General features: G+C 41.1%; 1 long non-coding RNA gene across 1 annotated transcript; it reads left to right on the top strand.

Moving 5' to 3' along the window:
- The first annotated feature begins 30 nt into the window (after positions 1-30).
- On the top strand, positions 31-2424 carry LOC139790681 (uncharacterized). The gene is made up of 2 exons (XR_011723568.1): positions 31-212; positions 967-2424. It is a non-coding gene; the product is annotated as an uncharacterized lncRNA (long non-coding RNA).
- Positions 2425-12090: the final 9666 nt, after the last annotated feature.

The following is a 12090-nucleotide window of genomic DNA, read 5'->3' as shown; positions in this document are numbered from 1 at the left end:
GAGAAACAGCTTTCATGAAAAGAATGTAGAAGAAGAAAGGAGAAAAGTTAAACTGCTCACACTACTGAGCTATAACTCTGCTCTCCATTGCTGGAAAAATCCTTGGAAGAATACTGTGGTTTTCCCTGGAGGTGAACTTTCCATGTGTCATCACCAGCAAAAAAATAAAAAAAAAGGGCCTAAAGGAAGCCACTGACAATTCCGGGGTACAGGTATGTGAAGCCAGATATTTTGAATTAGAGTAAGGACTGCTACATAACATTATAGAGTAAATAGAGAGTAATTATAGAGTAAATTATAGAGTAAGTTATACAATAAGGAAAAGAAAATTGGCAGAAAATGACTAATGGTGATGGCAGAGTCGTGCAGAGGAAGGTGGTGATGCTGCCTGAAGTTGGGTACAATTTTCTTAGGATGGGGAAAAATATTTTCCACGATGCTGGGTATTTCCTGTTCTGCTGCTTTATTTCCAGCTGGCCTGTGTTGTTCCTGTAAACAATGCAGTCAGATGCATTTTTTTTTTCCCCCCCATACAAAATACATATTGAAGTAAAGAAGGAGATTTGTCTGTAAAAAGGCTGATATGTGTGATTAAACATACTTGGTCTTTCTCTTTGTAAGAGAAAGCTCGTGCAAAAAACCCTTGGAATTTGGTGACCTTTGATGCTTTCTCTGCATCTGCAAAACATGTGTGTGTTGGGCCATACTAAGAAGTGTTTGAAAAGATTTTTTTCTGAGTGTATTTCTGAGGGGAATAGGGCAGGCATCCTGTTGGTGTTGGGCATCTGGGGCAGGGCTGGGCAGAGGGGTCTGGAGTCCTGTGTAACACCTCAGGGGAGAGTGGAGCACATTATTCCCACTTTGGGGACATGGTTTAGTGGTGTTGGTTTCCCAGGTGGACTGGAGGATCCTAGAGGTTTTTTCCAGCCTTAATGATTCTGTGGTTCTGTGATTCTGCCCCCACAGGAGGCGTTGGCCCAGCTCCAGAGGGAAAGCCATTTATTCCATCAGCTGCTGCACAGGGATGCTTCAATGACATTTTCCACAAACTCTGCTGAAAAGCAAGTTTCCACACTGGAAAAGATGAACAAGGAATTAAAGGCCAAGTGTGCTGGTTTAAGAGAACAAGTCTTAATCTATGAGGCTGAAAAACTAAAAAAAAGGGAGGTAAAGGACACACTTTTTGCAGTGTTGAAGGCTCTGAGCAGTGTTTTGCTGTTCATTTCTGCATTCTGTCTTTTGGGACCTGCCTGTTCCTCAAAAAAGTCACTTTCAGCCACTAAGCTTTCTCTGCTCTATTTTGTGATGTGCAAGCAATATTTAAATTTCTTCTATGTGGCTGTGTTAGGCTAATTAACTGGCCAGAAGACTGGTTAGGATGTTAGTTAAAGTTTTTTTCTGCAAATTCCACCAGTCCCAGGCAGAGCAAAGATTTAAAAGTTGCTGTACACATTCTGTTACTTTTTATTTTCTGGAAAACAGGAACCAGTCCTGTTGGTAATTAGACACTGGTGTGCTGTTTGTCTGTGAATAGTGATGTGCACCGTGCTTTAAATTTCCATTTCTTTCTTCCTCTCAACCCCAGAGCGTTTGAGTGAGGTGAATACCTGCATGTGTCAGATAACCACCTTATTCTTCATTTTTCAGTTTATTTAAGAGGGAAGAGGGGGAAGAACTCCAGCAGTGCTGTCAATGGTTTTACCGTGGGAAAAACTCTGTATTCCTAGTGCCAAAATCCCAGGTTCCTTTGGGAGATGATAGCTGGGTGGGTGGCTGGAGGAAAGGAGGGCCTGTCCAGATTTATGAAAGTTGTTACTCTAAAATTAACTTGGTATTAATTTTATGTATTAATTTAATGTAAGTAATATTAATTTAATTTTATGTATTAATTTCATTCTTTGTAGAATGCAGAAAGAGACCCAAGAACCATCTCATACAAAGTCCTGCCTTTAGTCACCAGAGTAACACCTGCAGTCAACCTGTGGCTCTTGCATCAAACTTGATTTGCTTTGAGTTTTGTTAAAAAAATAACATGATTCAGTGTATGCTGGTGTATTGTTCAAGAAGTAGAATATTATCTATAATATATAATATATTATTTTTTATGTATTAGAAAACAGAAATCTCCATGAGCTGCTGCTGATCGTTTGGAGGTGCTGACTGCTGGTGGCAGGCAAAATTTTCTTACTTTTTGAATTCAGGACAGTTGTAACTGTATAATCAAATAAGTTAAAGACAGAATTCATGTTCTTATAACATTTTTCATGCTCATCTAACCATTTCATTTAATGTCAGAGAGCTGACATTAAAAAGCTGTCTGTGGCAGAGCTTCACTGGAAGTTGCTACGAGGCACTGCAGGAACCTGGAGGAAGCCAACCTGGGCTTGGAAAAGGAACTGGGAGAGCAAACTCCATTCACAGATGGCTTTGAAGCTTTAGTGCTGAGCAATCCCAAGTCTTGGTAACTCTTGCAGGTTTGACTGCTATGATACAGGCTCCCCAAAACCCTTCAGGTCAAATGGGTTTGGTCATTCCTAATCTGTTCCTGCCAGAGGTAATTCTTTGTCTTTGTCTGAATGTTTCAGAACTGATGGAAAAAAGAAAAAGAAAAGCCAACAGAAAGCTTCGTGGAAGGTGGAAGAACACACTTCCCATCAGTGGCTGCAAATCCAGTTCACCATTCTACACACCTGGGACATCCTGGCACCAGTCTGGTTCTGAACAGAAGTCCAAGTCCAGTAGGAAGCATCCCCAGTTCACCCATAGGAGCAGAACCATTGATGAACAGGATTTCCTCTTCTGCAGCCAAGGTAAACATTTTGAAATCCCATCCTCAGCTACTGCTGAAGAGCATCTGTAAGCAAGGTTGTGCTTTTTAGCCTAAAGTTACAAGTCATTTGCAGGGATTACTCATGGTGTAACTCCTCCTCATCCCAACACAACATCTAGGTGTGCTAGGGGTGAAAAGTTTGGGTTTTGAGGGCTGTTTTTCACGAGTGCCCAGAAACCAAAGATGATGCCATAGGTTCCCAGATAAGCTTTAAATTAAATTTTCTTATCTAGGATGTATGACTATGATGTAAACACTAAAAATACAAAAATATGTCTCTTGAATCAATCTTTTTTTTTTTTCCTGCTATGTTGCAACATTCTGTCAATTAACATACGTTTACCTCACCATATGCCTGACAGACACCTAAAAGATAAGAATGCTTATCAGGTGCATGGTGGAGACCAAAACAATAAAAGTAGCAGGACACCAAAAAGACTTAAAGATAAGGATGACTCCTCTCCGGGAAGTCTGGAAGTCTGTGTGTATCAGGGATTTATGCAAAAAAGGGACCCCTCTTCTTTTCCTGTATAAAAAAGCCCAGGAGAAAAGGAGAAGTGACGGCTTTCTTCTAGACCCCCCCCTCTCTCAGCGCTTCGGCTTCAGCTACGGGACAGAGAAGCGGCAGGAGCAACAGACCATGTGATATGGTGAGGTATGTATGATGTGGAAAATGTGGTACAACAGACAGTTTACCACCATCCCCCCCCCACAAACACACGTTAAAAATATTCTGGCTTTTGAGCTAGGTAAACGGGCGGTGGGAAGAACTGTGTCAGGCAAGGTGAAATTCCCGGTTGCTCCTTAATGGAAACCTCGGAGATGGAATTTGCCTGCTAAAACGGCACAGATTACAAAATAGAGCCACACGACACAACCACACCAAATGGGATGTGTGTATATGTAGGGGTGGGTGTATATATATACATATAAAAAAAAAAAATACTGACTCAAGAGCCACGGGGTGAAATGATGTAAACACTTTCTTCTAGACCCCCCCCTCTCTCGGCACTTCGGCTTCAGCTACGGGACAGAGAAGCGGCAGGAGCGACAGACCCCACGCACCCGACTACAGCCAGAGGCCAGGGCCGGTGGACGGTGATAACATGTTGATTACTCCCTCCTTCTTTTCTCTTCTTAACGACTCTTCTCTCCAAAGTAACTAATTGTATAAATCCTAAATAAATCCTTTTAACTTGTTTCAATCATAAAGCCTTGTTATTTTTGTAAATTCACGCGTCGTCTATGAGTAGTGGCTGAATTTTCCTCGCAAACAAAATATAAATAATAACTCGGATCATAACATTTTATTGGCGTCACGGACAGGATACTATTGAGGAAAAATCAGAGCCTGCTCTTAGACTGACGCCTGAATTGCAAAACTAACCATTAAGAAAATTTAAAACAATTTAAATGGAGTCTCTAATGTGTTCTGCTAGCTCTAGTGGTTTGACCTCCTTTGACGAAAATGAGATTTGTGAAATCGCTTTGATTCGCCCATTCAGGGAGTTCCTCAAAACCCGTAACTATACCCCGAAAAAAATTCTCTATGATGCGCTTTATAAAGATTATAAGAGTAGAAATTTTCCTTCCATTGCTAAAACGATAACAAGTTTGGAAAACAAATCCGCTCTGGAGAAAGACATTAAGAAAAAGTTGAAAAAAATGGGTGTAGATTTTTCCTGTGCTCGTGCCTTTCTTACCTTGGCTACTATAATTTGGCAGGAGAACGAAGAAGTACGCCAAAAATTAGGAAATATTGGAAGTGGCGTAAAAGCTGAGGAGCTGCCAGGGAAATCAAATTCTGAAATCTGTACTAACCCTGATCCGATGCTAGATGGCGCTCCATCGGCCTCTGAATATACAACAGACGATGGAGAGTATATCTCTCCTGAAAGACCCCGTAAAAAAACGGTGCGTTTTGCACCCAAAAGGGGGAAAAGCCGACCCGCCATTATAAAATCAAAGCCACAGCCAAAATTTGCCAACACGCAAACACAAACTCCCCCTCAGGCTGTTAACCCGCCCGAGGGAGAAGTGGCTGAATTACGCCAGTTGCTCAACACATTAATAAAAACTGGGGCTAAGAGAGTTGATAAATTGGAGAAACAGGTCAGGCAGCTCGCTGTAATGAGCGAGAAGGCCTCTGCACAGTCTTCCTCCTGCCATGAGTCTTCTGATAGTTCAGAAGGTGAGAGTATGCCTATGACACATAAGCGTCTGCGTCCTGTAATCAGAGCAGAACATACACGTGAACTGGATACAGGACGAGAACAAGTTACCCATAAAGAATTTCCATACTCTCCTCTGGAGCTGACACAATTAAGAAGACAATTTGGCAGATTTGGAAACTGATATAGACTATGTGGTAAGGGTTTCAGCTTCAGGTGGAGACCATATATTATTATCAGAAAAAGAAGCATCAGGCCATTGGGGTCCTGGAGTTATGTTGATTACTGACAATTCCAGCGCTCCATGGTCCCTGACCCAACAAGCTGCTTATAATGTGGGCTTCACTGACCCAATAGCCAGGGGAGAACCCCATGTATTGCGAGGGGGTCTCACCCAGCTACTGGACAATGTTCATAAAGCCAGTGTGATCCCAATGATTTATGACCATGCTCTGGTGATTAACCAGGAGGACCCACTTATGCTAAAGGTAAAACCTGAGAGAATGGATATTCTCATCAGAGGGCTACCTACGCAACTGCAAAATCTAGCCCTACAGATCAAGGCTAGAGTCGAAAATTCGAATGCAAATTCACTGTTAGGCACAGACTACACTTGGTCTGACCTGCTAACTGAATTGACAGAATTTGGACATAAATATGTGGCACCCGAAGCTGATTCTATATCTATAAGAATTCTTCAGACCCCAGCAAATTATAATGATAGTCAAAACTTGACTTATGCTGCTGTGGTTGTCAGGTCTCCCCAAATTCCCCCTCACCAGCAGGAGGAATCACAGGGTGACTGGACAGTTGTAAATAGGGGAGGCAGATGGGGAAAATAATAATCGTCAAAATAGACCCTCCCAAGACAGAAATAGTTCACCACAGGGTGAACTGGGACCTTTTGCAAAGCTTAAAGAGGAAGCTAAGCGAAAAAGGCATCCCTCCTTCAATCCTAAGTCACCATTTTACTTATGGCCATCTAAAAGCCTTAGTAGAGGGATGGCCTGCCAGGTCAAATTCAGGGGAAAGATCTGTAAATTCCCATAATTTGGGAAACTGAAAGGACCTCTCTCTGCTACTAAAAAGAAAGCAAAAAGACGGCAGAGAGAGGAGACAGGTCCTGATCCCAGCTCAGTAAATTCTACTGACCCCCTGAATAAACCTTGGGAAACCATCCCTACAAATCAAAATGATTGGTCTGAAAATAATGAACAATCAAATCCTAAAATATCAAGTCCTCCAAAAGACTGGCAAAATGTGCTAAGATGGGTATTGAACAAAAATGGGGATTTAGAACTTACATGCGCTGTTGGGCCAAAATGCTACCCTGTAACATTTGTGGTAGATGCTGGTGCACAGATCTCCACACTAAAATCTGATGTGGCCAAGAAATGTGGTATTAATTCTTCTCTGAAACCAATATTCGTTAGTGGTGCTTTGGGAAAACTTGTGTTACAGAAGACAGCTAAAGTTTCCCTCAAGCTACCGGGAGACGAGGAGTTAATTCGAACCCAAATGATAGTAGACGACATTCCTTACAATCTGTTAGGAATGGACGTATTGATTGGTCGATCCTGGAGAGATGGGAACGGTCGCTTTTGGAAGACTTTTGGAAGGCACGATTAGAAAATGGTATAGCCAAATTGAATATTTTACTGAACTTTTCCAAATTGAGGAAGGCCCTGATAAGCTTCTGAAAATTCAAGAACCAATTGAATCCACAAATGAAAAGGATTTAATAACGAAAACTCCTAGCCCTATTAAAGAAGCCCCTGAATACAAAAGTGATATGACTACAGCCTGGTTCACAGATGCTTCTTCCCGAAGGGAAGGAAAAGTATGGGGTTTTTAAATCTGCCGCAATCGAACCTTCCACAGGTGAACAAATAATAAATCAAGATGAAGGAAGTGCACAAGCAGGCAAACTGGATGCTGTTTTGAATGTATTTGTAAAAGAAAAAGCCACTAAGGAAGCTGTATATATCTATACAGATTCTTTTGCTGTCTTTAAAGGCTGTGTAGAATGGGTGACATTCTGGGAAAATAATAACTGGGAAATTAATAGAGTGCGTTTATGGCATACAGAGAAGTGGAAGGAAATTCTACAAATTGCAAAATGAAATCCCAATTTTCATGTAGGCTGGGTACCTTCCCACCAATCCAATTTAAAAGATGAAGCAAGCAAATAAAATAACCAAGTTGATGGATTGGCAAGAATTAATGTCATTGAAATCAGAGATGCTCTCAATCAAGGTGAAGTCCAAGAATGGGGAAAATTACTAGAATGGCTTCATTGCAAGAGAGACCATTCGGGTATTTTTGATTTGTATAAAGAAGCACAATCTCGTGGTTGGTCTGTATCATGAGAACAATGTAAAGCAATAATTTCCTCATGTGATTTCTGTAAAATTCGGTTGGGAGAACATCCTCTGACTGCTGACAATTTACCTCTCAGAGATGGTAAAACATTATGGTCTACTTGGCAGATAGATTATATAGGACCCTTCCGAAGGTCAGGAAATAAACAGGATGTTATTGTAATTGTGGAGAATTTTGCAGAATCATATGCAAAAGCAAATGGAGAAAACACTGTATCTTTCCTGAAGAAAATTTTTGGAATTTTGCCTAAACCGACCAGTATTCAATCTGATAATGGTACTCATTTCACTTCTCACCTGGTCCAGCAATGGGCAAAAAGTGAAAATATTAACTGGGCGTTTCATATTCCCTATCATCCCCAGGCAAACGGCATTGTTGAACGAACAAATGGGTTACTTAAAAAACTCATTAGACCTCAGGAGAGTAACTGGTACGAGAGACTCAATTATGGTATTGCCACGGTCAATAATAGGTGGGGTGTGAATGGCTGTCCCAGAATGACAGCATTCTTTCCCCTGTCGCCTAATCAAGATAACAACATTGAGAAGCAGCCTCCCAGGAACTTCAGAGGAACCTTGCAGCCAGGTCAAGCCGTTTGTGTGAATTTACCTAACATAGGTAGAATTCAACTCATTTTGCAAAATCCTCTGAATTCAAACACGTGGGTGGCAACTGACATGAATAATAAACAGCACAAAATTAGCACAAACTGGATAATCTGTGTGGAATAAGGTTTAATTATCTTTTACCCTGTATTCTGTAAACCAATGTTTCTCTTTGGTCCTTTTGTGCAATTAGGTTTTGTGTATTGCGAATGGAAGACGTGCTTACCAGCTTCAGCATTTCTGGGAAACAAGAAACGCCCCCCAGGCTCAGTCTCAGAACTGGCTACTCTGATGCTGGGTACCGAAGAAGTTACTACGTGACAGCCGGAAGATTAGCCACCTTTTTGGCTTACACGCAGTGATTTGTAAGACCATGATTTTGTTTCTAATTGTTCTGAAATTGCTGTTGCTTGTAACATGTTTGGTTGGTTCTGCAAAACCTGATTTGATTGGTATGCCAAGGAATGCATTGATTCACGAACCCTGGGATAAAAATTCTTTCCTCAATTTGGGACAAAACATAAGTACAGTCCTGGATTTGCAAAACTGCTGGGTCTGTGGATCACATCAGGGATTCACGCAATGGCCGTGGATGGCACACCCTGTCCACCCTAAATGGATGTTGCATCCCTATTCTAAAGCACGTATTGGTAAAGCTCCTGTTGTCTGGGAAAATGATTCACCCGCCTGGGACCTTCATCATGTCCCAGACGGGGAATTTTGCCTCAGACGACAGCTGGCCGCTCAGGATATTAAAACAGGTACTGGAAAAATTCTAGCTTTCTCCAAATGCAAATACACCCTGGTTATGGGATGGCATTGTACTGATAGAAATTGCAGCACCATAGACTGCTCCAAACGCCCTTTGGCTAAGGATAGGACTGAGGTTTGTGGCACAAGTAACAGTCCACGACATAAACAAATGTATTATGGTTTGGTTTGGCAGGACTGCTCGGGACGTCCAGCTATGTTTAAGCAGTAATGGTCTGCAGTGGATAATTCTGACAGACCTCAGAATGCGCGACTCAAATGTAAAACCAAGGAGGGAGTATGGCTGTGCAAAAGATCTGATTTAAATCTTTTCCATGCAGTAGTCCCCCCACTCGCCAGAGTGAGACATATTATTATGATAATCGTTTCCTTCAAGGAGACTTATTTGCAATCGAAGGTCACCATTTCATTTGTGGGCATAAAGCCTGTCGTAAGCTTCCATAGAAATGGGCAGGAACATGCTATGTGGGGGTAATCAGGCCTTATTTTAATGTATTACCTAATGAAATCACACCGCACCTAAAACTGGCAAAATCTGGTTCACAAAACTGGAAAGGAAATGAATGGACCCCTGAAAGAATAATTAAGTATTATGAGCCTGCAACATGGAATCCCTACGAAATTATTAATGGAGCACATGACCAAATCTATAACCTAAATAGAATTATCAGGCTACAAGCGGTTGTGGAAGTGGTTGCTAACGATACCAGCCAAGCTCTGTCCTTGTTAGCAGATGAAGTTACTCAGTTACGAGATACTGTATACCAACATAGGCTGGCCCTGGGTTATCTTTTAGCTTCTGAGTGTGTGCGAAATTAAATCTGACCAATTGCTGTCTCAAAATAGATGATAATGGTAAAGTGGTGAAAAACCTTGCCAAAGAATTAACCACAATAGCAAAAACTCCAGTCCAAATATGGGAACATCCCGGATGGACATCTTTCTTCTCCTTCATAAATACTATAGGAGACTGGATTTATGTTTTGCTTGTATTTGGCTTACTTCTTTTCTTCTCACCGTGTGTAATTAGCATTTGTTCTTCCTGGCTGAATGCAGTTCGGGTGAGACGTGTTCAACAAATTTTATCTCCTGACCAGGTTGATTCAGGTATAGATAACAAATGCCCAACACTCATGACCCACACTTGAGGAAATTCCTCCTGTGAACTTCCAACATTTTACATTTAATGTGTATGTAATGGACCTGTGCTATGTCCTTATGATTATTCATTGTATATTTTATAATTATTGTAATTCTTATAAATTTTTGCTATTGCTATTACCAAGTTCTGATATGTAATCAATATTCTTCTCCTTCTCATTTAATTGCTAAGATTCTGTAACCATCAATATTTTACTTTTCTTTCTACACGTGTTGTACATGTCACTACTTGACACAATTGCTTTGTACGGGCACATATCTTACTCCTATTAAGTTGATTCTTTGTAACCTTTCATATATACTCTCTGCTACCTTTTAGCCCTTAAATGTCTGTAATATATCTAGATACCTAGTTGCAAACCTTCCCAATGCTTGTGAAAAAACAATTATATATATATATATATATATATATATATATAAAGCTGTTGATCCCGAAAACACACTCCCCTAGCCTCAAAACCCACGGGGTGAGGTGATGTGATATGGTGAGGTATGTATGATGTGGAAAATGTGGTACAACAGACAGTTTACCACCATCCCCCCCCCACAAACACACGTTAAAAATATTCTGGCTTTTGAGCTAGGTAAACGGGCGGTGGGAAGAACTGTGTCAGGCAAGGTGAAATTCCCGGTTGCTCCTTAATGGAAACCTCGGAGATGGAATTTGCCTGCTAAAACGGCACAGATTACAAAATAGAGCCACACGACACAACCACACCAAATGGGATGTGTGTATATGTAGGGGTGTGTGTATATATATACATATAAAAAAAAAAAATACTGACTCAAGAGCCACGGGGTGAAATGATGTAAACACTTTCTTCTAGACCCCCCCCCTCTCTTGGCACTTCGGCTTCAGCTACGGGACAGAGAAGCGGCAGGAGCGACAGACCCCACGCACCCGACTACAGCCAGAGGCCAGGGCCGGCAGACGGTGATAACATCTTGATTACTCCCTCCTTCTTTTCTCTTCTTAACGACTCTTCTCTCCAAAGTAGCTAATTGTATAAATCCTAAATAAATCCTTTTAACTTGTTAAAATCATAAAGCCTTGTTATTTTTGTAAATTCACACATTGTCTATGAGTAGTGGCTGAATTTTCCTCGCAAACAAAATATAAATAATAACTCAGATTTTAGCAGACTATAATAAATAAATCTGCAATAAATCTCATTTTATACTTAAATGTAGAAGATCTACTGTGTATAGGAGGCATTTGGGTTTTTATGGGGTTCTCCTGGAGGAGCTGTGAATTTGGTCACTGCTCTCCCTTTAGTCTTGGAGAGAGGGTCCTTCCCTCCACTCTGCTGGTTTATGGCCTCACTTCTTTGGCGCTTGGAGTTACTGCCTGGTTTTGTGTGGATTTGAAGACTGTTTTAGAAGTTTAATATTGCACAATGTTAATGGTGTGTTTTCTGTATAATTCTAGTACAAGCAGAAACTGGATGAATTTGTCTCTGAAGAACTTGGACATGGTAATGTGTCATGTTAGAGTAAGTAAAAATATGACTGTTCCTATCTCTTGAAAACAACATCTTGAAAGCTGTTTAGTTCCTGTGCTAAGCACAAGGGGTTTTCTGCTAGCTTTACACTTGCTTGGACATGGAAACTTTCTGCTTACAAAATGCTTTGTAGAGCTTAAATCAGATGCCTGAAAAAAAAAAACAACAAACCAAGCAGAAAGGAATCTGACCCATTTCCTCCACACAGATACACTTTGCTTAATCTGAAGTCACCTTTCACTGGAGTTAATCCTCAATCACAAACATAAAAGGAGCCCTACACAGAGTTTCACAGACTTCAGCCATCACTTCTCCTCCCGTGTCCAGTGATTGCCTTCAGCACTGACCCATAACACACACCCTCTGCTGTCAGTTCTTGGTCTTTGCTCTCCCTTACTCCTTGCTTGCGTTTGTAGCTCCTCTGTTGCAGTCTTTTTATTTGAATAGGCAAGAAGAGGCTAATCAGTAACAAAAGTTCTCCTTTCTTTAGGGAAAGATCACTCAGTAGTGTTCAGGCAATCGTCAGAGGAGTTGAATGTTTGTCATCCATGGCATCAAACATGTTCTGTGATGTGAGGCCAGATGTGCCAGGAGGAATTGCACCTATTTTGTTACAGCTTTGGAGTGACTGGTGCTGTTTCAATGCAGGAAGCTTATTCAATATCTTG

The sequence above is a fragment of the Heliangelus exortis genome, unplaced genomic scaffold, assembly GCF_036169615.1.
Source record: "Heliangelus exortis unplaced genomic scaffold, bHelExo1.hap1 Scaffold_131, whole genome shotgun sequence".
NCBI lineage: Eukaryota > Metazoa > Chordata > Aves > Apodiformes > Trochilidae > Heliangelus > Heliangelus exortis.
This window is presented reverse-complemented; position numbering and strand designations above follow the sequence as displayed.